This window comes from Herpailurus yagouaroundi, unplaced genomic scaffold (genome assembly GCF_014898765.1).
Source record: "Herpailurus yagouaroundi ecotype Mexico unplaced genomic scaffold, PumYag 213, whole genome shotgun sequence".
NCBI classification, from domain to species: domain Eukaryota; kingdom Metazoa; phylum Chordata; class Mammalia; order Carnivora; family Felidae; genus Herpailurus; species Herpailurus yagouaroundi.
The window spans coordinates 12834844-12862583 of record NW_024412444.1 but is presented as its reverse complement, the minus strand read 5'-3'; the positions used below and the strand labels follow the sequence as shown (position 1 = coordinate 12862583).

The following is a 27740-nucleotide window of genomic DNA, read 5'->3' as shown; positions in this document are numbered from 1 at the left end:
GAATTCACCAATAAAAGGATAAAAGGGCCCCGAACCTCAGACTCCTCAATGGCCAAGAAGCTCCAGATTCAAAACGTATGCCCAGCAAAAATCAGCCGGTTAACTGAATTTTGTTTTATGTGTTTGTAAGATCTGGAGTAAGGAAAGTGGGACCTCTCGCCCATTTCTAGCACTGGCCATTTCCCTAATTTTATTGATCAAGGCCTCCAAATCTTCACCTGCAGCAAAGAAAACTGTCCTCACAGGGAAACTGGGAAAGAGGACTCTTTCAGAAACTTCGTACATTCAAGTTAAGGGACTGTACCCGCAGGGTAAAAGCCAGCTGAGCATCATCATGTCACTTCTACAAGCATGCTTTTCTTCTCTCCCTCCGTGCCCTGACTTTCAAGTTTAGCATTTTAGCTGTTTTTCTTGGTGTGCGCCCTACCACCCAGAGGTAAAATTCTGAGAACTCTGTACCAATTAGAGTTAAATTGGAAAAAAGCAAAGTAAAACAAAACCAAAAGACTTGGGTGGGGGGTTGTACAGCAAGGTGGTCCCATTCAAGACATAAAAGTAGGGTGAGGGGCACCTCAGTCAGTGGAGCATGTGACTTGATCTTGGGGTTGTGAGTTTGAGCCCCATGTTGGGTGTAGAGATTACTTAAAAAAAATCTTAAAAAATTAAAAGTAGGGTGAATGGACATTGCCTAAGAGGTTACTTCACAATATGTATCCATGCAGATGTGGACCTTCCCTTTTAGGAATTTATTAAAAAAAATTATTGGACACATGCATAAAGGTAAAACCCAAAGTGCTACATCATTCTAATAGGAAACATTTAAAAAGCGCTAAGTGTTCATCGTTAAGGACTAGTTAAATAACACAAAATTCTATCATTAAAATGATGCTGTAGGTATATATCCATTAATGTGGAAACATGTCCGACACACAATGTTAAGTTCAAAAAGCAAGTTATAAAAACATTTACAATATGATTTCTTTCTTCTTTTTTTAAGAGGCTAGATACAGAAAAAAAGACTGGGAAGACACATTATGTCACCAAAATGTTAGTATTCCTGGACGATGGAATTCTTTTGCAAAGACTTCTGAATTATTTGAAATCTTTCATAATAAAAAGGCATTGCCTTTAAAATCAGTTTTAAAGCACTGAAGCCAAACAATAAAACATCCCACTACCAGCACCACTGGATCAATAGGAAGACAATCACATCTGAAATAACTTACGGAAAGATCCAGGTTTCCCTCCTCAAGGAGATATGAGTAAAGAACATTAAAGGATTTGGTCTTGATTTATCGGCACATATAATTGTTGTTCAAGTGTATTCTCCAAAGAGATGAAAATGAATGGCAAACCACAAGTGGGCTCCAACCCCCAGAGGGCCTATTTCCCAGGGGGCCCACGCTTGTCTCGTCAGCGTACAAACACTGAGAGCTCCTCTATTATGCTGACCCGTTCCACTCAATAAAACAAGAGGAGCTCTAGTGTAGGTGCTTGCCAAATGAAAAATCTGAAGCACTATTTTTCTATTAAAATCTCATCCATGTTTTTCCTATTGGAACCTGGAAACTGGACAAATTCTGAAGGAATCCAAAGGAATTTCTTTAGAAAAGAATTCTGTTAACACCAAAAGCTCCCCAAGCACTACACCAAGCAAATGCTAGGTTGCATTATGCTGAAATGTAAAAGCAGGGGTTCAAACCCAAAATGATGTGTCCTTCGCACCAGGCTTTGTGTATATCAGAGCTTATGCGTTTGTACACTTATCCTCGTACGTTTCTGCACCTCCCCTCCTTCATAATTTCATAATCAGTTCCAGATTTCCTATTTCTTCCACATTGTAAAGCATGGAATTTTGGATCTGGAAGATGCAAGGTTTAAAGGTATAGAAGTACAGTGGAAAGTATGATAAAAATAAAACTAAAATTGAAGTTTTGTTTCATACCCGCTGAGAAGTAAGGAATTGAGTGTATGTCTCAGGGTCCATTTGACCCCTCAGAAACAGAACATGCACATGTGCAAGAATTTCACGTGCAAAATGGACCCTTTGGTTGGGACCCTTTGGATGGAGGAAGCTCTGGGAAGCAAAAAGGGTTTGTCCATGCTATAATACATCAGTGACAGGTAAGACTGACAAAGCACTATAATGCCACTCTCGAAATTCAGAACTCTGTCCCTGGCAGCCAAAAGACCAGGTTAATCTAGGATAAACTTCATCTCTGGAGTTCAAAGACAACTGGCCTCTCTATGGGTTTCAATTGGAGGCTTCTTTGAAGGATCGTTCTCAAATTCATTAAAGAATTTTCACTGACTTCACAGACTTTGGCATTAAATAGATAACTTGAGCTCTTCATTGCCCAGCAAAATGACTGTTCACCTTTGAAGCTCTGCAAATTGGGATTAAGTTGGCTGTTTACTTTTTACCTCAAAGATGACTCCTCCACTCCATTGATCACGGAGTCCAGGGCAATCACCCGGTTGATCAATGATATCAAATTTATCTCTATAATGTGTCTTTTTAAAAACACACATCCTCTCATGGGATGGTTTTGTTATGATTTTTGCTTCACATGTAATAGGACTGCTTGATATCAATGCTTTCTCTTCATAGAAAACTTCAGGAAATACATTATGTTTTAAAATCCAAGTTTAATTTTCAACTAACTTGAATGATCCGTGGAATTTTTAGATGCATGCATTCATTTTAGAATTCTGCCTTGAATTTCACCTACTCAAATGCCGTAGAGGCCGAGGCATCTCATCAGATCCTGGTGTGCTCTTTGGTGCGGCATTTACTTGCTTTTCATAATGACTCTGCACATTCCAAAGAGGGCTCAGCATAAACACATACACCAACCAGCCTTCAGCTTACACCCTCTAACTCCACCGTCTGCTTCCTGCACACCCCATAATCTAAAACATCTCTTCTTCGCAGGTATATGGTCTTGGATTTGTCACGGTGAACGCGAGACTTTACAAGGCCAATAAAATGACAGCTGCACAGAGGGGACGGGGTGGCTTTTTACCGACTCTGAAACACCACTGCCTTTAACTCCCAGGGATCAGGAACTTGAAAGCAGTCTGATTCACTTAGCTCTGTGTTTGTCATAAAGTTAAGGCTAATCAGATTTCCCCCAACTTGCAGCCCTATCTTAAATCCACCAAGCTTCTCCTATGCAAACTTAACTGATGGAAGATGTGATTATGCCTTCTCAGGTCATAAATTCTAGATATTTATAACATAACTGTTGTCATTTAGGTCAATTAAGATGCTTTTACTGGCTCAGAGCAACTACCTATGGGGCTTGTCCAATACCCTGACAGTGGTTTATGACCCTTAGGGTGATTTTATCTCATAGGGATATGAAAGATGGCTGCATGTGAAAATGGTCAGGAGGCTCTTGAAGAATTTTCCCCATACTGTGATCATGCCCATTTCCACCCTGTTCCTGGAAGCTCAGACCCCTTCCTTATCCATAAAGACCACTCTCTGACTCTAAAAGTTCCCCTACAGTTGGCTTCTTTGATCACCTTTTCTCTCCCAAAGACCAGAGAGGGAGATAACACCTCCTGAGACACTCTATGATAAAACTCCCAAGTGGTGGGCTGGCCAAACACCCCTCTGGGAAATGCCAGACTTTTCCACATACATAAAATGTCCCTGAAGACTAGTGTGTTTGACTTTTCACATGGGGCCAACTGCTCCTTCATGAAAGGCAGGATAGGGTGGCAACAAAGAAAGAATGGAATATATTTGGGGATTTCATGTAGATAGGTTTCAGCTTCTCCCTCTCCACTGTGAAATATCACTCATCTTCCCTTGGGGCTTCTTTTTTCAACAAGGCCTCTGGGTACCCACTATATTTCAGGCACTGTGCTGGGTGATGTGGAGATCAAGAAACTCTGAGGCTGGAGACACCAGTACATTAATAATTATAATACAAAGTGTTAACAGGTCATGCACAGCAAATTTTAGGAAGCAGTGAGAAGTGGCATTTCCACTTTTGTAGGGGAGGGAGATGGTCAGGGAAGGTTCCTTGGGGAAAAGAATTCCTTGTCTGAAGCTTAGAAATGTAGGGAGACAGCTAGACCAAATGGGGGAGAAGGAAGAGCCTTACCAGCAAGGAGAGTAGCAGCCAAGACATGGATTTGAGGAGGGCAGAGGATGTGTGAGAACGCCAAGTGGGCCAGCGTTCCAGAGCATCACGTGCCCAATGGGCAGTAGTGAGAGCCGAGATTAGGAGGCAAAACCAGGACAGGACACCGTGGGGTTTGTACTAGCATCACATAGGATCACCGTTCTTGTTCAAAGGAGACCTGATAAAATGGCTCCCTTTTCCCAAAACCAGCTAGAAGTAGTTGAGTGAGAATGATTTCTTTTTCTTACCCAAATCTATGTTCTCCTTCAGCATCAACAGCTGCCATTGTAAAATCCCCCAATCTAACTTGACAAAGTTAACTCTTTGAAACTCTAGTCACACCGCTTTTGGTGGAAACCACTTTGCTTTTGATTACCATTCCAACTTCTGTTTGTAGAATCCAGGGAAAACATCCAACATTCTACCTTGTAAACATATACTAAGTGCTGATTCCATTCAAGGCACTGTCTTGGGGATGAGTCAGAGATGTGGTGGGAGAGGTGTCACCCCAGCATACAGTATGATTTTGAGGTACACAGTGACACGCCCTGGATCTTAGAATTTAAAGGTCTTTTATTAACGTGATTTTTTCTTGCATTTCTGATGATGATAATTTGGTTGGATTTAGGAAAAAAAAAAAATCCCCGAAAGCACAACACTTACTAGGCAAAAGGAGAGCACTAAAGTGGAAAACATGTTAGAGCAACAACATTTGCAAATTTGCTGTATGGGAAAATGCAAGCTACCAGCAATTTCCCAAAATTAGCTGCTTAAATGTACTACAGAGATCCAGGGTCAGAAATGACAGTGTCACAAATTTCTCACAACAAAACTGTACTTCATTTTCAAGAGTTTTATGGAAGTTTTTGTTGCTGTTAAAAAGTTAAAATACTCAACGCTGTTTGTTTGTTTATATTCTACCTTGTTCCCAAAAGGATTAAAGCATTTAATGCCAAATAGAAAAGGCTCTTATTACTGGAGAAGGGGAGTGAGGGCTTGAGTTACACCCACCATGCAAAGGTCAGGTTGGCTCCAAGTGGGATTGGAGAGTGCCGATAAAACTCAGAAAACTTTTCTAAAACTTAGCACACAATCTCCAGCTGCTGAGTGACAGGGGAGGGGAGAGGCTGAGAACCCAGTTCTAGAGGGAGTCTGAGAACCATGAGCTGCATAAAATCCCAAACAAAAAGTTCACACTCTGTCATTTGTTCTCTAGGTCTGGAAGTGTATTGGCATGTATTTGGCCCATCAGACAGTGTAAGGGGCACAGTGCAGCATGGAGGCCCTGGATTCACTGCCTAGCTTGCATAATGGTTTTAACACCTGAGCGAGTCGCCTAATATCTCAGTCCCTCAGTTTCTTCACCTGAAAATGATGCTACCAGCAGTCTTTACCTCAGAGGACTGTTGTGAAGATTACAAGAATTAATACATGTAAACAGTGCCTGGTACATATTAAGTGGTCAACACTGTTAGCTACAATTACTATTGTCTAGTCCTCTGTTAAGCACAGCGAGAACAACAGAAATAAAGACCATTGCTTTGCCATAAGGAACTTCTAGTCTAGCTGGAGACAAGAAGGCCGTAGGGGAAATTACAGTGATCAAAAAAAGGGAATCCTGGGGAAAACTGAGTTAGGACATTCTAAGAGCCTCAGGAGGTCAGGAAAAAGAGAGATAATGACATTTTCAAAAATTTTCAGGAGGCTTAAAGGATTATATCTAGGCTGAATCCAATAGGTAGGTTCAGACAGAAAATAGGGCATTTCAGACAATGGCAAACAATACTCAAGAAGACATGGAAAGAAAAATGAACACTATATATTTTTAGAAGAGGAAAAAATATCTCATTATCTGGGAGTGGTGGAAAATTCATAAAAACTTCCCCAGGGGACCTATTTGGGAGGAATATGAGGACTGAGTAGAGGTAGTTGAACCTAATGTGGTTGGAAACAAGAGGAACTGGCAATCTTTCATCATGGGAGGGGCACAGAGAAAGTGTTTCAGGAAGGTGAACCTGGCTGAGGCACTCAGGTTGGACGGGCTAGGAAAGTTCTGAGTCAGGGAGGCCACCAAGAGGCCACGGGAAGGGTGAGGTCCCGTGGCAGAGGACAGATAGGAAGTGGAGCATGATAGAGGCACTCTGGTCAGTGACTAGGCATCTGGACATGAGGTCTAAATGCCCTGGACACAGAATCCCATAGGATGGGTTTGAGGCCCAGCTCTGCCACTCAGCAGCCCTGAGCCCAGGGGACAGACTCTTTGTTAAGTTCAGCTTCCTCCCTTGCAAAACAGAAGCACAAATGCTTACTTCCTAAGGATGAAATGTACTTAGCATGACACCTTGCTCATCCTAAAGTGGTTAAAAAAAAAAGTAACCATTTATTTGGTGTTGGTATGATAAAGAAGGAATTAAAAACAAGAGGCAAGAAAACAGAGGTTCTACACCCAGTCCCTAAGCCACTGAAGGAGACACAGCCTTGGTTACTTTCTGGCTTGTTCTTCAGGAGACCTCATTAACATTTAACATCATCCATTTAATGCCTCATAGACAAACAAGTGTCAGTATGAATGGAGAGTCGTGTACTCTTTAATAATAAAGATACTAATAAAGTATCCCCTTTATTACATACCTAACTCATTTCCATCTCACCATGGACACCAAGTCTTCCCAAAAACATGAGGCCAAAGGCAAATGGTGATAACTTTATTTCATTTAAAAGAAATGGTTTAAGATGAAAAAAAAAGGGGGGTAAGTACCTTGCACTTTATTTCATAAGAAAAGGGAGGAAAAAAGATGACACATTGTACCAGTGATTACCTGCCCATTTTAAGCCCTGTCAGCAGCACAAAGACTTAAAGCAAAGCTAAATCCAGGCACATTATTCCTTTAAGCCTTTGTGATAACTCAAGAGGACTGAAAGGCAGGTCTGTGTTTCTACAGGAGGCTTGTGGTGGGTTCAGAAACTTTTAAAGAAGTACCCTATTATCTCAGGTAGGTGTGTTCTGAAGAATTTAAACTGAATGTACTTTTGTTTTAGTTCCCAAGAAATGTTCCTCATCCACCTAACTTTCCCAAAGTCCATCTTGCACAATGCAAATTGCAGAGGTAAGCTGTGCTTGACTTAATAAGTCTGGATAACACAAGGAAATTCTTCATCAGCATGCCTTTTTGACCCTTGCAGAACTGTCCTTGATGGCTCCGAGCATGCAAGCATTTACTTCCATATTGGGCTGTGCGATATTTGTAGACAAAGTTTTGAGAAAAGCCACAAAAATCAAAGGACATCAGGCAAAATGACTTGCTGCTGATCACTGCTGATGGTCAGCTCTGGTGGTCACCAGTGTAAGGACTTTAGACCCTTCAAGAAATCAGCAGGAGGCAGATGATGGAGTAATTTCCCCAAGTCTGCTAAAGATATTCACTGAGAAATGGCCCCTCCAATCCATACACCCTCCTAGAGTATAAAATGCCTGAGAAATTATCCTTTCTTCCATCTTTTACACATGTAACTGACTAATATTATGACACAAATGCACTTTTACTACTCAGCTGGCTTTCTTACTGAATACAGCCAAAGCCAGTGATGACTTTGATTACAGAAGAAAATAAATGGCTCCTCACGGTCCTTTGGATAAAGTGGCATTGGAAAAGTAACTTCTACCAGATGCATGGTACAGAAGAATTGCTCCTGCTGACCAAAGACATAAAACCAAAAGAAAAATACTTTTAGCTACCACAGACGGTCCACAAGCACGCATAACTTAACTGTGCATAAGAGCACAGTTTGTACAGTCTCTTGGACCTGGAGTTCTGTTCAACACATGAGAACCATGTGACCTCTGGGCAAGTAACAACATCTCTGAGTTGCAGTTCCTAGCCTTTAAAAGGAAGTCAATATTGGGGTGTCTGGGTGGCTCAGTCAGTTAAGTGTCCAACTCTTGGTTGGGTCATGATCTCGCGGTTCGTGGGTTTGAGCCCACTGCTGTGCTGACAGTATAGAGATTGCTTGGGATTTTCTCGCTCTCCCTCTCTCTCTGCCCCTCCCCTGCTCACTCACCCATACACACACACACACACACACTCTCTCTCTCTCTCTCTCTATCAAAACTAAATAAAATAAACATTAAAACAGGAAGTCCATATTTACCTACCTCATAGGACATTATGCATGTCAAATAGACTAATGCATATAAAGCAGTTAGATTATGCCTGACATGTGAGAATTATTCTATAAATATCAGCTATTGCTACTAATATAAAATCAAGAAAAGCACAACCTCTACTCCCACTGGACAGTGTTATTATTCAGGGCTACGAGTAGATTCTTTTCAGTGGAGAAACTGTCCCTAAATGAGATAGGAACAAATCATAATTTGGCTTCCTCTCCATAATACTGTTGAGTCAACTGCTTCTCCAGCAATTTCCCTTTTCTCTGGGTCTATTTAACAACCATCATTAGTAGAGCAAATCAGACTGGTCATATAAATGATTTGATATTGTCACTTTATTTATTTATTTATTTATTTATTTATTTATTTATTTATTTAAAATTCTTAAATGTTTATTTATTGTTGAGAGAGAGAGAGAGAGAGCGAGAGAGAGAATGAGTGGGAGAGGGGCAGAGAGAGAGGAAGAGGGAGACACAGAACCTGAAGCAGGGTCCAGCCTCCGAGCTGTCGGCACAGAGCGCAATGCAGGGCTCAAACTCATGATCTGTGAGATCATGACCTGAGCCGAAGTCGGAGGCTTCACGGACTGAGCCACCCAGGAGCCCTGATATTATCACTTTAATACTTGGAAGCTATAAATGTGCAGACAAGATTAGTGGGAGGATGGGTGATTTAGAGTCTGGAGTAATGGGACCATGGAACTGCCTAGACCCTTAGAAACCTTTTAGGTTAACTGTTTCAGGGTATAGATAGCAAGAAAGTGTCTTGCCTTCAGCCATAGGACATGGAAGGGACAGAGGAAGGACTAACATTCTCAGTCCAGGACTTTCTGGCCATTTCCACTTTTAATTCAAGACATTAGCTGTTCCGTGGAGTTTTAGTAGAACTTGACTATAAAATTATCTTGACTTGATTTGGTGAGGAGGAAGGAGGTAGGGTCATAGTTTAGCTATGGATTCAGTCCCTTCAATGGTTACTAATATATCCAGGCTTGCTTCTATTTTATTTTGAATCAGTTTGCAAATGTTTATTTTCTTCCAGGAAATTTCTTATTGTATCTGGCTTTTCAAATACATCAGCACTAAATTACTCATAATACCTTTTATGATAATAAAAAAAGTCCCTACTCTGAGGTCATGTCCCTATTTTTCTTCCTAATGCAGCATTTTGTATCTTCTTTTCTTTCTCTCTCTTATTTACCCTGGATTAAGGTTAGACTATAGAAGAGATGTTCAACTCAATTTTCTGCCACAATGGAAATCTTCCATTATGTGCTTTGTACAATATGGAAAGATCTACACTACCCAATACTGTGGCACTAGCCACTAGCTCAGTGTGGTTATTGAACCCTTGAAACATGACTAGTGTGACTGAGGAAATGATGTAAGACTTTATTTAATTTTAATTAATTTAAATTTAAATAGTCACATGTGGCTAGTGATTACCATATTAGACTCTCTCTCTCTCTCTCTCTCTCTCTCTCTCGCTCTGTCTCTCTCTCTTTCTCTCTTTATATATGTATAATCTTTTCAAAGATTTAGCTTTTATTTTTGTGGATCATTTCTTCTTATTATTGTTGATATTTTCTATTTTATTTACATATGCCTTTGACTTTTTAAAAAATTTCCTTCCTTTTTACTTATGTTTACTCTGACTTTTTTTTTTTTTTAGTCTGACTGTCATCAGCCAAGAAACAGACCTATGCAGGGTTCTACTGAGGCCTGAATTCCTTCTTCTTTGGATTCAAGTCCCAGAGGCTTAGTAGGAAAGGTCTGCACAAAGGTGACTGAAGAGAGAAGATGAAAAGCTGAAGGCCTCCCAGATGAAAGCCAAGCCAGAGACCTGGCTGTTAAGAATATTTTCTCTCCTCCAAAAAATGAATTAGTTGAATCCAATGTGACACTCAAAGGAAAATCAAAATGCTTGAAGAGCAGGTTGTGGACTTGAACTCCCATGTAACTGGATTCCTCCTTGGGACTTATGGCTCTGACACATGATACTCTATAGAGAGGGTCCTGTTAGCCTTACTGAAATCTGGACACCATGGGCCTTTTTTATATGGGGAATTTTAAGATAAACGGAGTTGAGAACTAGGAGCTTAGTTATCCAGGGATTTCTGCCATTTGGGACTATGAACTAGGGGCTGAAGCAGCAGGGAAAAAAAAGCACATGAACTACTGCGAAGGGACAAAAGGGACTCCCTCCTTTTACCTGGAGGGAGTCAGTCTCCAAGCTTGAAGATGAGAAACATCCTCCAAAAACAAGAAATAATTACACTTCTAGTGCCCCAGGCCTTGCTGCCAAAATGCAATATATATCGTGAAGCTTGATGCCAGAAGGGATGCCAGGCCCATGAAGTGATGGGGAAGCCGAGTCTCCCAGAGATGGTCAGAAGCCACGGAGTGATGAACTCTGGAAAGCTAGGCTGCTTTTGCTTTGATGCCTGGGGATAGTAGGAAGGGGAGAAGCTTACCCCAAGGGGGCCATAAAATGCCAGAAACAGAGGGAATGAACCTGAAATGCTGAAACTTATGGTGAACTGGAGAGTACTTCGGGTAAAGTTAGCCTATGATTTTGAGTTTTCCTGTTGATTTTACTAGAGTTACTCAAGGTTTCTTATAATATTCATTGCTTCTTGCAACTTTGGGATTGTATTCTAAATTTTGAAAGAATCCCAAATGCTTACATTATGTAATTATATGTAGAGAGCTACAGATTAAGGTATTAGCTGTTCCCTGATAATGTATCTATTAAACAATAGTGCCAGGAACTATGCCAGGGGCTGGGCTCACAAATGGTCAACCATACAGATAAAGGTACTTCTCATGGATGAATGGATATTCTACTGAAGACAGGCAGATACTGTCACAAATAATATAATTCACATAGTGGCAGGTGCTCTTGAGAGCACAAAACAGGGGGATGTGACAAGGAGGGCCTGGAGGGGAAAAATACTTTTCCCTGGAGGGAAGAGACTTCCAATGATGTGGCCAGGGAGGGCCTCTTCTGGCTGTAACAGTTAAGTGGAGACCTGCATGATAAACAGCTAGTCTTACAAAGATGGAGGGGAATGGGTTCCAGACACAGAAGACAACAGGTTCAGAGGTCCTGATGTGGAACTAATCTTGGCGTGTTGGGGAGCAGAAGGAAAATCAGAGTTCCAGGACTGTTGTAAACCAGGGCATGTTGATAAGAAAGGGAGTGAGAGTGGGGCGCCTGGGTGGCTCAGTCGGTTAAGCGTCCGACTTCGGCTCAGGTCACGATCTCACTGTCCGTGAGTTCGAGCCCCGCGTCGGGCTCTGTGCTGACGGCTCAGAGCCTGGAGCCTGTTTCAGATTCTGTGTCTCCCTCTCTCTCTGACCCTCCCCCGTTCATGCTCTGTCTCTCCCTGTCTCAGAAATAAATAAAACGTTAAAAAAAAACTTAAAAAAAAAACTTAAAAAAAAAAAAAAGGGGAGTGAGAGAGGCATACAGGGGCCAGACCAGAGGGGCTCTTGAGAGTCAGAGTAAGGGCTCTGGACTAATTAAGTGTTCATGAAATATGTGAAGGCACTCTCCTAAAGTATATTGTCAGCTAGGGCAGTTTCTATACTTCCATATTGACTCTCAAAGCACAGTAGACCCTAACCTGGGTGAGTTTTCCCCAAAGAAAGGGCAGATTAGATGGGTGCTTTTTGCTCAATGAGTTGGGCAAGAAACCAAGGTCTTCCAAGAGCTCTCCATGTGTCCCTGACCATTAAAGACACTACTGCAGGGGCTTCACAGAGTTCGGGGGCCTCCTGGTGGGCACACAATCAGCTTGGGTAGGCCCAAACCTGTTGGCAATCATTCCCGCTTCTGTCTCTGAGTTTTACACAAAGATTTTTTTCCCCTTCTGCCACTGGGAAAAGTACATAAAAATAGGTGTGCCACTTGAAAATTAAACAGAGGGTAAATACGCAGAGCAGCTGGGCTGTGATCTAGATAACACCGGAGAATCTAAGAGTGGGAAGTCACGTAACATAAGAATAAGAAAGAAAGAAAGAATCATGGCAGTAATGATCGGTTTGGAAAAAAAAAAATAGATGGAAAGAATTTGGAAGGTAACAACTTCCAGATGGTCCTGGTGGTGAAGATAGCTATATATAGAGAAAGAGGGGCTAATTAGTTCCTGGGCCGAGGCCCCAGTTTCTGTTAAGTGAGTGATTGTTTCGTGGTGGTTTAGCTCAATGCTAGGGGACACACACCACATTGCGAGTAAATTAAGTATTTGGGTTTTTTTCCAAGCAGTGGGAATTGCCTAACCTTAATACAATTAATTAAGACTCAATGAATGTTTAATTTAGTTCTGGTGCTTGTACCAGGGACACAATGGGCTCTTTGTTTTGGCCAAGACTCCTAAATATTGGAAAAAGGGAGGCAGGCTGAAAGAGAGCAAGGGTTAGTCAATAGCTTTTCCCCAAATGCTCAGATGCACAAGTTGGTTTCCAAATGTAACAGCCAATTCAACGAAACCCAAGAGATTGCCTTAGAAGGAGGCTGTGGACCTTCCAGGAGAAAAGAAAAAATATTGCCTCACGCCTCTGGGTTGGCATCAAAAGTTACAAGTTAGTCTTTCAAACACCCTCTCTAAAACTCTCACTCTGCCAACTAAATGGACCATCTTTATAGTGCATGCTCAACTAAATTCTCACTTGGTTTCTTCCTACTTTCAGGTCAGGAACGCTTGCGGTGAAAAGAAGGCTTGAGAAAATTTAGGAGTTAGGAAGAATAGTTGGAATGCTGAATACTTCCAGAAGACTGTAACCAAATGGACCACTTTTGGCTGGCTACCAACCATCACCTGACAGGCGGCTAGACAAACATGTGGGGGTTTTTATCACTATCAAATCCACACTATTGGCTCCTAAGAGAATTCCACAAAGAACAACAATAATAAAAAGTGCTTCTGTTTACTGTGTATCTACTTTGCATCAGCCCCATGTGTGGTGTTCCATGTAGATTATCTCATTAAACTTTCACAATAACAAGTGGTCAGCATTCTTATCATCCCCTGTGGAACATGTGTAGGAGCTGAAGCTTTGAGATATTAAGTCCTTTGCTCAGGGTCTCATAGCTAGCAAACGAAGGAACTGGGATTGCAACCAAGGATGCTTGACCTTCAAGCCTGTACTAACTCTTGCTCACGCCTGATACTGTGCTGAGTTACTCTCTAGGTGAACTCCCATTGGGTGGATGAGCTAGAGGGATTGCCAAACAGCTGGCTCTCTCTATACACACCAGCAAAGGAAGCCTCAACATTTTAGCCAGAGAGCAAATGCCGGCTGTGTGCCCATTTACACACCAACTTGCAAAGTTGGCAAGTGGTGGGAACTGCTGGTAGAACAATGGCTTCGCATCCCAATCAAATTGGATAGGAGAACTAACTGGTTAGAGAATATAAGAAAGGAGGCCCATGGCATGGATCCCTGTGAGGCTCCAGTCATTTTTTTCCTTGAATCTGGTCCCGTTCATTCTTAATCCATTGCTGGAAGGCTGTCAGTCTCTGGGAGACAGGGTGAGATGGAGGTAAGGAGGCAAAGATTATTGGCCCAAATTCCCATCTCTCCATTCTCTTAAGTTTGGTTTCAGTGGAAGCCCAAGGGGTGGCCCAAAGACACCTAGTTTGGCCAAGGATCAATTCTCCCTCACCTTCACCTTATCCTATGGGACCTTTAGCAGCCTGAGATGATTACAGTCCTAACCTAGAACTTTAAGACTACTCAGAAAATGTAACTCATCTAAACTATCATTAAATTATAAAATTTAAAGTAGAACATTAAAGATAATTTAGATCAATATCATCTCACTCCCAATTATCATTGACCTACAACCACGATCCTTAATACAATTCTGTGGAAGAAAGGGAGAGAAGAAAAGAAGTTGGTTAGCTAGCTAAGTTTCTAAGAGGTTAAATGACTTATGAAGGGTTACCAGGTAAGTGGCAAAGCCAGGACAAGAACACAAGTATGCAAATAGTATGTGGCCTTCCCATTATATCATCCTGCCACTATTTTTTTCCTGAGTATCCATAAGTTGTCCATTTGTGCATCCATCCAGTTAAGAGAATCCTTACTACTCACTATCTGCTAGGTATTGGTAAGTGCAAACATGAGTAACTCCCCTCTTTTTCGGTCTTTTGTGAGCTCTAAGACAGATAACTGATGTTTAGAACTGTGCCTGGCCTACCATTCAAATATTTGCTAAAGAGATGCATGAAAGCACCCAGATTAACACAACTCATGGCAGACTGTAAGGAGCCACAAATACCCCAACAGTGGGAAGAGTACCTGAGGCAGAAAAGGCATTCCATAATATTTACTGAATGAACAAATGAGTGAATAAGTAAATGAACCAAAATGAGTCCAGCATAATCGGCACTGCTAGGCTTTCAGAACACTAGGTAGTAGTGTCTGTGGAGAGAAATTACTCCCTCACATGACCTTTTCTAAGGGGTCTTGTGTTCAGGAGCTAAGGTCTCTGGAATCTTACAAGACTCTGAAAGGCTTACATTAGAACCCAGCTCTGCCACCTAATCTCCACATGTCCTTGGACAAGTGTTAGCACTTTATCCTCTCTGATTCTTGCTCTACAGGAGGGCAAAGTAGTAGAACCTGCCTTGTCAGGCTACTGGGAAAATTAGAAGGTAGTAAAGTAAAATTCTTAAGAAATACAAGTGATTCCTACCAGGAATTCTTGTCCATTTTCACTACAAGCTTTTCTGCTTTATCCACCCATCCATTTATCTATTTGCATTTCCTATTTACTAGGCATTATCTTAGCACTAGTAAATAGTTAATAGAAACATTAACACACTCAATTCTCCTAATAACCCTACGAGTCAGGCACTATTATCTCTCATTTTACATACAAGAAAAACAAGGAGTCAAGAGGTTACATGACTTGCTAGAGTCACACAGTGAGAAAGTCGCTGAGCTGAGATTCTCATGGAGGCAGCCTGGCCCCAGAGTCTGTGCACTTGGCCACCATGCTATGTTGCTTGCCAACAATGGAAAGAGGCTCACCTGCTGTCTCCTGAAAACATGATGGTCTTTTCACCACGATCCCTGCATGGTTCAAAACTCAGGGACAGTCACTTCCAGGAGACTAGCACCTCACACTTAAAAAAAAAAAAAGTGATCATGAAATGGGTGTATCAGCTTGGCAAGGCATAGCTCTGAACTCAACTTGGCAGAGGAGTGGTGTAGCTCACTGAACAGCACCAAGACACCAGTCACTGGTACTCACCACCTGGATCTCCTGTGATGCCACCAGGTTTGACAATATAGTTTCCCCTACACAACACAACTGGGCTGGTGCCGAAAGCACCAGATGTCCAGACAACTCTGGTGGCATTTTGCACTTTGGAAGATTCAGTCACTGCCTCCTGCATTATCTTCCTCCTGCGTTATCTTGTTCTATACACTCGAGGTTTTCATCTTCCTAATCGTATTTATAGCAATGATAATAGCCTTTATTCTGTAGCAGTACAAGCCAGAATTTTCACATTATCTCATTTAACCTTGTAACAACCCCACTATTACGTGTTGCTGTCCACATCTTAAAAATGCTGTTCAGAGTTTCCTTTATTTGCCCATCTGTCTATCTGCCTAGCCCTGTTACATGCCAGGCCTGTGCCAGGCATGGGGGCTATGAAGACCAGCAAAACCAACCTGCTCCTGCTTTCATGGAGGTTATCAGCTAAATCCCACAAATAGCAGTATCATGACAAATAATATGAGGAGTAAGAAAAGGATGCCATGGGGGAGGGGGACACCTCGTGGCTCAGCTGGTTAAGCGTCTGACTCTTGGTTTCAGCTCGGGTCTTGATCTCATGATTTTGTGAGTTTGAGCCCTGCATTGGGCTCTGTGCTGACAGTGTGGAGCCTGTTTGGGATTCTCTGTCTCTCTCTCTCTCTGCCTCTCCCCTTCTCTCTTGCTCTCTCTAAATGAATAAATAAATAAACTTAAAAAAAAAAGAAAAGAAAAGGATGCCATGGGCTACGAGACCCTAGAGTGAAGGACCTGCCCAGGCTGGGTCCAGGGAAAATTTTCCTGGGGAAGCAGGAGAAGGGCCGGAGTTAGAATTAATAGGGCCAAGGGGGTGGGAGTAGGGGTGGTATGACATGGGATGATCCAGGCAATGGGAAGAGCATGTGCACAGGCTTGGAAATAAAAAGAAGCATGAGACCTTCAGGGGCTGGGTCCTTCCCTGCCTTGGCCATGGTTAACCAGCTGGTCTTCCTGGGAGTATGGTCAGTCTTTCCACAATGCCATTTTGCCTGCCCTTTGTATTGGACACAGCTCCATGACCCTCTTGTGACAATAATTTTACCATTTATGGGTGAGAAATCACATGATGACAAAAAAGGATCAGGAATCCATTAACCCTTTTAAATTATTTTATATTTTATCGACCACACCAAATCTACATATATTTGAAAAAATAGTCAACTATACTGTATTATTTACTTATCAGCCCGGTGGACAGCCTGGCACATTTGGGGGTTTTATAAAATAACTCCATGTTACTTGCCTATAGGTTCTGAAAATGTGGAAACTATTGGCTGGCATATGTGTCTTCCTCTACTTGTCTGTGAGCTCCTTACTTCAATGCCTTGCATATAATAGGTGTTTAACTTAACATGTGTTGATGGAGCACATACGTGCATGAATACTCAGTGGTCTCTCATTCATTAATAAATATGTATTGAGTGCCTATTATGGGCCAGGCACAGGTCTCAAACCTGGGGCTCTAGCAGTGAAAAAACTGGGGGAAGTGTCTGCCCCTATGGAGCTTACATTCTACTGAGTCCAGGAAGAATGAACACATTTCTCCTTTGATGTTCCTGCAAAGGCAAAACTAAACCTTAAAGGATTTTGTCCTTGATTCTTTTTGAGCAATACAAAGATGATTCAGATGTATATCTCTTCAATCCCCTTTCCTGTCTGGCTACAGGCCTCATTACAAACCATGCCATGTCTGGGAGTCAAGGGTCAGAGATGGGAAAGGCCACGTGTTCTGCTCACCTCCCATGTAGCCTGATAGAGGCTCTATTTGTGCTCCAGGAGCAAGGGACCTGCCACTCCAAAGACGCCCCTTCAGATGTGGTGAGTTTGTCAGCACTTGCCCAATGCAGCTGAGATCTCTGCATTACACCAGCTTGGCACAAAAGGTTTTGGTTCCCTTCTCTTCCCAAGTATATGGTTTTTATAGGGGATCTGAATGGGTGGTTAGAAATTCCAGTCATGGGATGCCCCGGACATGAAGACGGTTTATAAGAATCTGCTCATGCTGTAAGGTAACTGTCAAAAGCTGAAGAAATTGATTTTTTTGGTATATTACATTTTACGTATCCATGCATTCTCTCAAGATGTCCAATCCACAAACTGCCTGCAAGCTACTTGGGATGTATGTATACCATACACCATGCTCCGACTATTTATTGGGACCAGCTTGCTCCATTTCTATGATCCTGCCTGTATTCTACCTATTAAATATTGTCAGTCCTGGCTGTAATATAATCCTGGCTGAGATTCACATGCAAGATGTAATCTTGACAAGCCATTTGGAATCTCTTCTAAAAAAACGTAAAAGCCAGCATTCTTCCAGAGGAATGAATCAGTCTGATAAAAGTGTCTACAGGGGAAGCCTAATCAGTTCATATGAGAACTTGTCAGTAGACCCTCTACTTGGACTGTGAGATTAAACCGTCTTCATAAATTGTCATTAGAAGGAAGCAGGGTCCCTTCAGCTAAGATGCTCTTCTCTTATTTCCACCTTGAAACTCTGGTTTGCATTTCTGCAGGGGAGAGACACCAGCAAAAGCCACATCTGGAATGAACACCAAAAAGATAACAAAAATCCCCCTTTTGCTCATGAATATGGTTGCTTTCTAACCTTGTAATGCAGGATGCCAGCTCTCTGCTCTCCCACAGCCGTATGGAGTTCTGAGAGGAAAAACCTGCCTCACTTTATTATTTCTTTATTTCTAAACATCCTTATTTTTGACCTCTTATCCAGTTAATCACCCGCTGATTATTTTAAAGGTATGCTAATATTTAGACAAATCCTCCAAGATGTCTCGGGTTGGAACAGGAAATGCTTTATGTCATTGTAATGTTTATTAACATTAGTGGTGAAATCATATCATTACAAGGGAAAACATTTTCAGATGATTTTTTGATATCATCTAAAGTGATCAGTGTGTGAGATCAGAACAAGGCACAATGAAGAGCCATCTCAAGAGAGGCTCTGCCAAGGAAGTAGCAACTTCATTCACCTATCTCATTAATTTGCAAGAGTTTCTGTCAGAGATTTTTTTAAAATAAATTATTCTCAATGTTTATATCTTTCTTTGCTTCTCACAGTAATCCATACTGACATGGGAGAACAAGGACAAATGTGATTCCAGTCCTGGTTCTGCCACTTGCTGGCTAAATGACCTTGGAAAAGTCAGCCAGCTTTCCCCAGACTCCATTTCACCATTTGCAAAATGGGATAATAACATCACCGACTCACAACAGCTGTTACAAGTATTGAGCACATTCTCTGGGACATTGTGAACCCAGAACAATGTTTAGGGCACTTTATGGCGGATAATTATTTGTTTGATGAATGAATGAATGGATCAGCCAATGAGTCTATTCCTACCTAAACTGTAATATTCTAAGTCAGGGGTTGGCAGATTTTTTCCTGCAAAGGGCCAGAGAAGAAATATTTCAGGTTTTGGAGGCCCTGTAGTCTCTGTCATGACTACCCAGCTCTGTGTTGTGCAGAAACCAGCTATACACAGTAAAGAAATGAGTATGGCTGTTTGCCCATAAAACTTTATTTGCAAAGACAGGCAGGGGACTGGATTGGGCCCACAAGCCATAGATTACACTCTAAAAGCCTAGCCTGCTAATGACAAACCAGACTGAGTCTCAAAATAAGTGTTCAGTCATGACTTATAAGCTTAGTGTTAGATCAAATCCTTCAAAGGAAAACTAAGAGGCAGTAAGACAGTCCCTCTCAGCTTCACTGCAACCATTTCCTGCACCCTGTCACACTCTCCCTACCACTGTCAGGACTCATCGTGGTCTCACAGGTATGTTGGGGCCCTTCCACCCATCTGGAGACTCATTCATCCTGTAAACCAGCCTTGTTGCACCCAACTCCTCCTTGGAATCAGGCCTCTGGAGACACCTTGGTAAGCCAAAGTTCCTCCTGGAACCCACTTTTGTATAAAATCTTCAGACATAGAGGAGGAACCTCCTCATCCGTGTCCAAGAAAAGAAATGGAAGTGCTATTCCTTCTATTAGCGCTACTCCTTCTTCCTATTAATCTCAGGAGTATAGAATCATGTTGCAGAAGATGGAAAACCATGGGCCTGAGCTGCTAAAAGGCTAGCACTTCTCTCCTGAGTGCCTACTGTGTTCGAGGCACCACCTAGAATGTTCCCCCACCCCCAGTGTACAGAAGGAGAAGCGGAGCTCACAAAGCACAGAGACACAGCCTGGAGCAGAAACTGGCACCTAAGTTGCTCTGACCCAGGTCTGACTGACTCAAAAGACCAAGTTATGAAAAACTACTGTCTGCTCCTGGGCACAAATGGCAGCTGAGCACTCATGGGAGCCAGGCTTTCAAAGTTAGCACAGTTTGCAAGCATTTTACCTAACTGATGTGCTCACTTATTTTATTTTTCTTTTCCATCTCCCCCACTAGATTATAAAATCAAAAGAAACTGATCTGTATATACAGCACAGTCCCTGGCACAACGTAGGTGCTAATTACATATTTGTAGAATTAATTTAAAAAGAAGAATAATGAAGATACTAGATAGTAGTAGTTGTCTGTGGGCTGGGCGTCAGGCTAAGAATTTGACATACATTATCTCAAAGGCTCCTCCAATCCCACACGTTAGTGACTATTATTTTCCCCATTTTATTGATTATAAAACTAAGGTTCTGAAAGGTTAACCCTTCTAGGCTAAGGTCAGGAAGCTAACAAATGGCAGAAGCAATAATTGAACCCAATTCTGTTAGGCTTTTAACCCAGATTCTTCTTACTCCATTCAGTTCCCCCCACACAATGATCGCCCTTGTCCCAACCCAGACAGTGAGTCCGTTGGCTGAGGGCCCTGTTCCTTCCACAACAAAAGTCATCTTTTCTCTTTCTCCCTGACCATGTTTGTTCCTAGTGTCTGGAAATTGCTCTCACCTATAAAATCAGGATAATTTTCCATCGTCAACACACATCCCCACCTCCTCCATGGGGTTTTTGTGAGAAATAACTCCATTTGCAACCATTAATTAAGTTGTTAAAAGTACAAGTGGCTTTTTCTCCATTTTTACATGGCTTCTCAAATGGTTAATGCTGATTTCTTTCTCGGTGCAAACACAAGGAGCTCATAACTTTTCAATGGATTATGAAAGTTATTCCCCCAGGGGCTCGGCAAGGCAGTCATCACTGGGCATAGCTTTGACATGACGTCAGTGAATTCAGTCCTTCCCGTGCTAATGGTGGTTCTTAATAATATTATTGGAATTATTATTACCTTCAATTAAAAGGTTGGCCATGAATGACTTGCTACTTCAGAGAGATTCCCCAAAGAATCACATTAGAGTTCGCCGTCTTTTTGCCAAAGGGCACCATAAGAACAGGAACTGTAGTCCTTGCCCATCCCCCAAGTAAATACATTAATTAATAAATACACAGCTTTCAAATATTTTATGTTTTTGGCTGGTTACCAGGTTTTAAATTGACTTCCTTAAAGGTGGATAGGGCTGGCTAATCACTACCACTTTGTTTTAGAAACTAAAACAAAAAAAAATCAAGAAAACTTGACATTTTTTCCTTCATTTTTACTCACCAAATTACATTAGAACAGTACAGCTACCACCTTCACAAAATGGCCCATCTCTTATCTTGCTGGAGACTGGGCAGCACAGGGGTTTCAAATACAATCTAAGGAATGGTCTCTAGTAAAAGCACTTCTATTACATGTCCCTTGACAATACGTGTGGCTTGAGAACACCCTGGAGAAAGGCCTTCAAAGCCAGGTGAACTGCTCATTGGATTCAGGGTCAGTGAGCTGCCTGACTTGGCAAATAAGCTTAAAGCTGGAGGTAGTTCTCAAGGAAAAAGCTGGAACATGTAAGTTCACTCAAAAGGGGGCTTTGACTATGCCCAGAATCTGATGCTCAGACACCATGGAAATATGTTAGCCACCTCTGGGGAGACTAGGTCCAGGTGCTAGGACAGAAACCCTACCTTCCTCTTCAGAAGTGGTGTTAGCATGTACCCAGACCAATTGGACAGAGATGAGATCTCAAGGGTATGAGGACAATTCTGGGGGGGTCCCAGGTGCAGAATTACATGGAGCGATCCTTGAAATCAGGAAATACAGTGAATTCATACCTAGGAGAAGAGGGAAGCTTAGGTGCCCACAGAAGGGAAAGAAAGCATAAACTGGGGCCAGAAAGGAAGAAGATGCTGGGACACAATGTCTGGTCCACAATGGACACACACATATATGCTAAATGAATGAACAAATGAATGAGTGATAGGGAGAGGCCTAACATTCTGCTTGGCCTAAAAGCTCTGTCAACTTAAACCCATGTCAGCGGAGAAAGAATATCCATGTGTAGCACCTAGGTTAATTTCAATACTTATATTCAAGAATATGCTCCCTTGCTTTTAACCCAACCAAACCAAAGCCAACCAACTTGTGTGAATTTATGGTACTTTTGTTCCTGTGGGTGTATGTGTGTGTGCGTTTAATCTTTGTTTCTAATAAAATTACTTACTTAACCCCCTGGGCTGCTTATGAGTTTATCAAGGGCAGGAAGCAGATGTTTTCACACTTGGACCCAGGGTGAGAGAGAAGAGGCAGTATATCATTCAGATGAGGAGGCAGACCACAGAGGGCTGGAGCCTTGAGGACATTCACGTCAAACTGAGAGGAAGCAACTTTAGGAGGGCTGCCTGGGAAGTCCTACACTGCCTGATATTAAAAGATGCTACAATTCACAGGTCCTGTGTCTGCATTTTACCTCCCTTGGAGAAGAAATCCATGGCTGTGTTGGAGCAGCTAAGACTTGGCTTTGATTCTTTGTCTGCCTCCTTGGTGACAAACTTGGCCTCCCTGCTTCCTGGAGAGCCTGTTCCTTGTCCATCTGTCTTTGTCAATGAATGAGATTCCAGGTTTTTCAACAATGCTCCCATTCCAGGAATGGCTTTGCAGCCTGATTCTGCCCAAGTTTCTGACTGTTCTTGACACATGTTATTACTTTCTCTGCCGTATCTTTCTAGAGATCCTACTTTATCCATACCCCTGGAAGGAGAAACCCCGCAGACAGCTTGATCGGCCCTAACTTGCCAGAGTTGACTATACCAAGTGAGGACTCTTGCTTTAGGCAAATATATCTATAAGGATAGCCAGTCACCTGGAGCTTGCAGCCTAGTTCTGAGATTGACTAATGATCTGCTTCCCCCAGGGATTGAGAAAGAGGGATTCCAAGGGACTGAGTAATTCCATGAAAAGGCTGTGGGGACACGTAGGCTATGGCAAGAGTATAATGAAGGTAGAGGGGACAGAACAGATGAGAAAATAGACAGGTATCCTGATTTTCCATTCTCCAGATCCAGTCTTGTGCTGCTCGGCTACACTTCCTGCCCTTCAACTCTGTGAGAGTCTGCTGCAGGTTTTCAACACGTCCCCTGCAGCAGATGCTCTCTTTACCTGCTCATCATTCAGGGCAGATTCTTTCTGTAGCAGTATCTTGGTTTTTTTCTTTTTTCCTTCAAGGAATCACACCTCACCCATTGTAAGACCTTGGGCATGGAACATGACATAGGCCTAACTAAGCCAAAATATCCTATTTCTTACCCACACAGTGATATGTTTGTTCATGGATGGGAACGGGGCAAAAATTGGTGGGATGGGCTTCATCTGGGGATTTTGCTGGAACTATTAAGACAGTGAGGCTTCCATAGATACTTCTGGGATATCTATATTATTATATAAATATCTAAGGCTGTTAGCAGATGTTTTTTTATCTTATGGTGAATATGTTAGTGGAAGTCTGCTAAAGAATGAAATATCACTAGAGGAAAGCAAAACCAAGAGATGATGACAGACAGAGTCCTAATGATTTTGTTTTAATCCCCTGAATCCAGCCATACCTGAAAACATCATATCTTGACTTTTCAGATACAAGGGTCAATATATTCCTATTCTCCTCTTTTAAAAAGTAGTTTGAATTGACACAAGATTACTGACTACTACATATTCCTTTTAGATTCACATAGCCTGGATAGGTCACTATTCTTCACAGCACAGGAACCTTCCTTCTTAATCCTGTCCCTTTTTTTCTCCTACTACTTACCTTGTCAAGAAAAGCTGTTAAAAATGTATTTTTCCCCAAAGTAACTTTACTTTAAAAGATTTTATCCTTGTGAAGTTAAAATGTTAATTTCTCCTTAAATTTTTGTTAGGTCAACACAGAATTCAAAATTATATGTATATTTATACAATAAACTATTTTTCAATACGATCAAGGTGTTTTGATTAAAGGAGTGTTATTGGAGAGACATCAGAGAGAGTATTACCAAAGTAAAACTTGAGATTAGCAATTATCATAGACCTAGAATACAACTTTTCTTTTTATAAATAAAAAGCCAACCTAATATTACCTCAAATACTTCCTTGATATTGCTATTTCCTTCATGACTGAGATTTTTCAAAATTGTATTCTGCCTCGAGGTAATCATTATGAGCACCAATTATCATCATGTGAATACAGAAGTCTGGTAAATACAATATTAGTGTTACAGTCTTGGGCAAGTGACTCAAACTCTCTGTGCTTCAGGTTTTTTTTTTTTTTTTTACCTGCAAAATGAGGATAACAATAATTCCTACCTCACAGGGTTGTCGCAAAGATTAAACAAGTTGATACACATAAAACACTCAATAGGGTATCTGGCACAGGGTCAACTTTATTGCTATGATTATTTTCTCATTACCTTTCAACGTATTACTGGATGAATGTATCTTTGTATAAATTGGTGGCTTCCATTTGTAGTAAAATTAGACTTTAGTCAGCATCTAATGTTGAAGAGAAAATATTTAGAGAAAAGTAAGTATTGAATTTTAAATAAAATTGAGACTCCCATCCAAGTCTGGGTGGCTCAGGTCACGACCTGATGGTTTGAGAGTTCGAGCCCTGCATCAGGCTCTGTGCTGACTATGTGGAGCCTGCTTGGGATTCTCTCTTTCTCTCTCCCTCTCTCTCTTCCCCTCCCCTACTCATACTTTCTCTCTCTCTCTCAAAATAAATAAACTTTAAATAAAATTGAGACTCTGAATTATAAATGCAAACCAGTTTTCACTATAAACATTAGGTCTCTGGGTTTCAGGATACACAGAGAAAATAATGAGAGGTGAATTCACAAATGTCCTCTAGACGTTTGGATGCTGGAGTGGGCTAATAAGTGACCACAGAGATATAATGATAAGGAGCCTCTGGGGCCAGGATGAAGGGGGGTCAAAGAGATGCCCGAAGTAGGTCAGAGGGAGAGAGAGCAGCAGGAGCCCACATGCAGGCTCAGGTCTGGGCCAGGCAATTTCAGTTGCAGCATCAGTGAGCTGCCAATAGGCTGGTTGATCTTGGCAGGCCACTGAAGTCCCAAGTACCTCTATTTTACCATCTGTAAAAATGAGAGGAATAATAACACCTCCTGTTTCTTCAATTTAAAATGAACATAAAGAGAATGAGTAGCACTTCTAAAGTTAGGAGTTAGAACATTTAACTGTTCTACAACAAACATGCATTTCTTGTGTGGTAAAGAAAAACAGCTTTGTAAAAGTTACTTATTAAGGAAATAATTAGTGTAGTATGTGAACACACAGGGCTGACCTAATATTATAGGAAATGTGAGGGCTTGGACCTTAGAAAATGCTGATGTTTGAAATGCAAGACTAGTCACTTACTATGACCTGGAGCAAGTTACTGAACTTTTCTCAAGGCTCAGTTTGTGTGTGTGTTAAAGTTAGGACAATATCATACTCCATGGGAAGACTGTCAGCAAGTCCAAGATAAAATATATAAAGTGTTCTGGCACTTAGTAGGGGTGTGTGTGTGTGTGTGTGTGTGTGTGTGTGTGTGTGAGAGAGAGAGAGAGAGAGAGAGAGAGAGAGAGAGACAGAGAGAGAGAGAGAGAGAGAAATAATACATGACCGGGACATGGGGTGTAGACCAAGGCTATTAAATCTATGACCTAGTATCTATGATCCATGGTAGGCATCAAGAAGGTAGGTGAATCCCTTGAAATTTATTTTGTGCCTGTGGATTTTCTAGAAAGACAATCCTCAGTTATTATGTTTTCCATCCAAGGGGTCCATGACCTTGTAAAGGTTAAGTATGCCTATATAGATAAAGAGATAGACCAATGTATACCTTGCTCCCATGTTGCCCACTGCCCCTAATCTAATTCTGAGTGCATAAACAGTGGTTATCTAGAGCGAATCTCCCCCATGCAAATATACCAGGTTCTCCTTTATGGAGGAAAACTGGGACCTGGAAGAAACTATCCCTTTGACAGAGACCAAAATTTCATAGTAAATAGTAATAGTGGGGAAGAGATTTGGTACTTTATCTTTTTTTTTTTTTTCTTTTTCTTTTCTTTTTTTTTTTTATAGAGAGAGAGAGAGAGAGAATGAGAACGAATCTCAGACAGGCTCCATGTTCAGCGCAGAGCCTGATGCAGGGCTCCGTCTCACGATCTTGGGATCACGATCTTGGGATCACGATCCTGGGATCACGATCCGAGCCAAAGCCAAGAGTTGGACACTCAACTGACTAAGCCACCCAGGTGCCCTGGCATTTTATCTTTAAAACGGAGGCTAAAATTTTTAGAAATTACTACATATATCTTATTTTTTATAAAATTTAGCTTACAATGCCAACAACTCACTAGTTTGCATAAAGAACAAAAAGTAAAATATGTGGATTTTTATTTGGCCTATTTCTTTTCCTAACCAGGTTGTACGAGTACATGATGTGACATCCTTTATACTTCCATGAGCACAGTTATAAAGAGGGTGGCATTCACAAACATATTCCAGACTTTTACCATTTTCCCAAGGATCTATTATAAGCCTCTAACATCCAGTCACTCACTGGGAAGCCCCTGGGCTGTGATCATGCTTACTGACTTTTCCTTTTTTAAACTGATAAGAAATTATCTTCATTTGTTACTAAATTTGCTTGTGACACAAACTTGGTTTCCAACATCACTTTCATCAACTTGATAAAATCTTGTGTCTTTTGAGAAATTTGCTTTTCATTTTTCATATGATATATAATCTATTTTCACTGTACTCTTGGATACTGGATAATCCAGAAAAGACAGATGTACAAAGAGCTGACTCTCAACACAGTGGGAGGCCCAGCATTAAATGGGGGAAGATGTCTAAATGAGCCTAATTTGATAAGTGGTCAATTATTTCATGAATGTTTTAATGTCATGGCAACTTTGGCTTTCCTACAATCTTTGAACCACCAGCTTCAGAGAGTAAATTTTTAGATAAAGGGAATTTAAGGAAAACCCCTGGATAGTTAGTAGAAACTGGTACCAAGTTGGTGAAGGGACAAAAAGGCCTTTTCAATGCTTTCTCCCATAAAAGCCATGTTGTGCATAGTGACCGATGAGGGAGAAAGAATACATTTCAGGCAAGTGTATGTTATATAAACCCCTTCAGGATCGGTCCATGAACTCCTGTCTAGTAGAAAATGAGGCCCACATTCCAAACCAATTTCACAAACCCCCCGCCTCCCCGACTTTGTTAATAACAACTCATTTTTACATAGGGGGTTGCCTATTCTGCAATTGTGTTATAGTGAATTTTTGCTTATTGTGTTTCTGGATAATAAGGTGTGCCTGTGTTCTCTTCTCACATATCAGTTTGCAGAAAGTAATTGCCCTGCAATTCTTAACCCACCCCCTTCATGCATTCCTTTCTGCATTGTTCTAGTTCGTTGTGTCTGTGTTGTCACCTGAGAGCTGATCTTCCTTGACTGAAGTCCATTCGAGGAGCACCTTTATCCTTCAAGATGTCTGGTGCAAAGATGGGCTGTTTTGACTGAACTAACAAAACATGTAGAGAACATCTTTTCCCAAAGTACTCTTGTGTTGCTTCCCCAAGAAAAGTCAGTATGTAAAATAAAACTGGTGGTATTCAGACTCATGACTTGGGTTTTTTTTTTTTTTTGGTGGAGGTGGGAGGAGTGTTACTTTATAAATATAACCCAAAGAATAATGATATTAATATTTGCTCATTTTTTAACCAACATCTTATGATGTGCGAGACACTGTGAGGCATTTTATAATACATATTCTATTTTAATCCTTATAATAACCCTCCCT

The 27740-nt window shown here is 41.4% G+C and overlaps 1 protein-coding gene across 17 annotated transcripts in view; it reads right to left on the bottom strand.

Moving 5' to 3' along the window:
* ERC2 (ELKS/RAB6-interacting/CAST family member 2) overlaps positions 1-27740 on the bottom strand; it is a 939781-nt gene that overhangs the window by 111528 nt on the left and 800513 nt on the right. Inside the window, exon 21 of one of the 17 annotated variants that reach the window (XM_040454756.1) lies at positions 24355-24420. The exons of the other annotated variants lie outside the window; for them this stretch is intronic. The gene's annotated coding sequence lies outside the window, so the exon portion shown is untranslated. Of the gene's footprint in view, positions 1-24354; positions 24421-27740 lie in introns of those variants that run through there. 17 annotated transcript variants of the gene reach the window in all.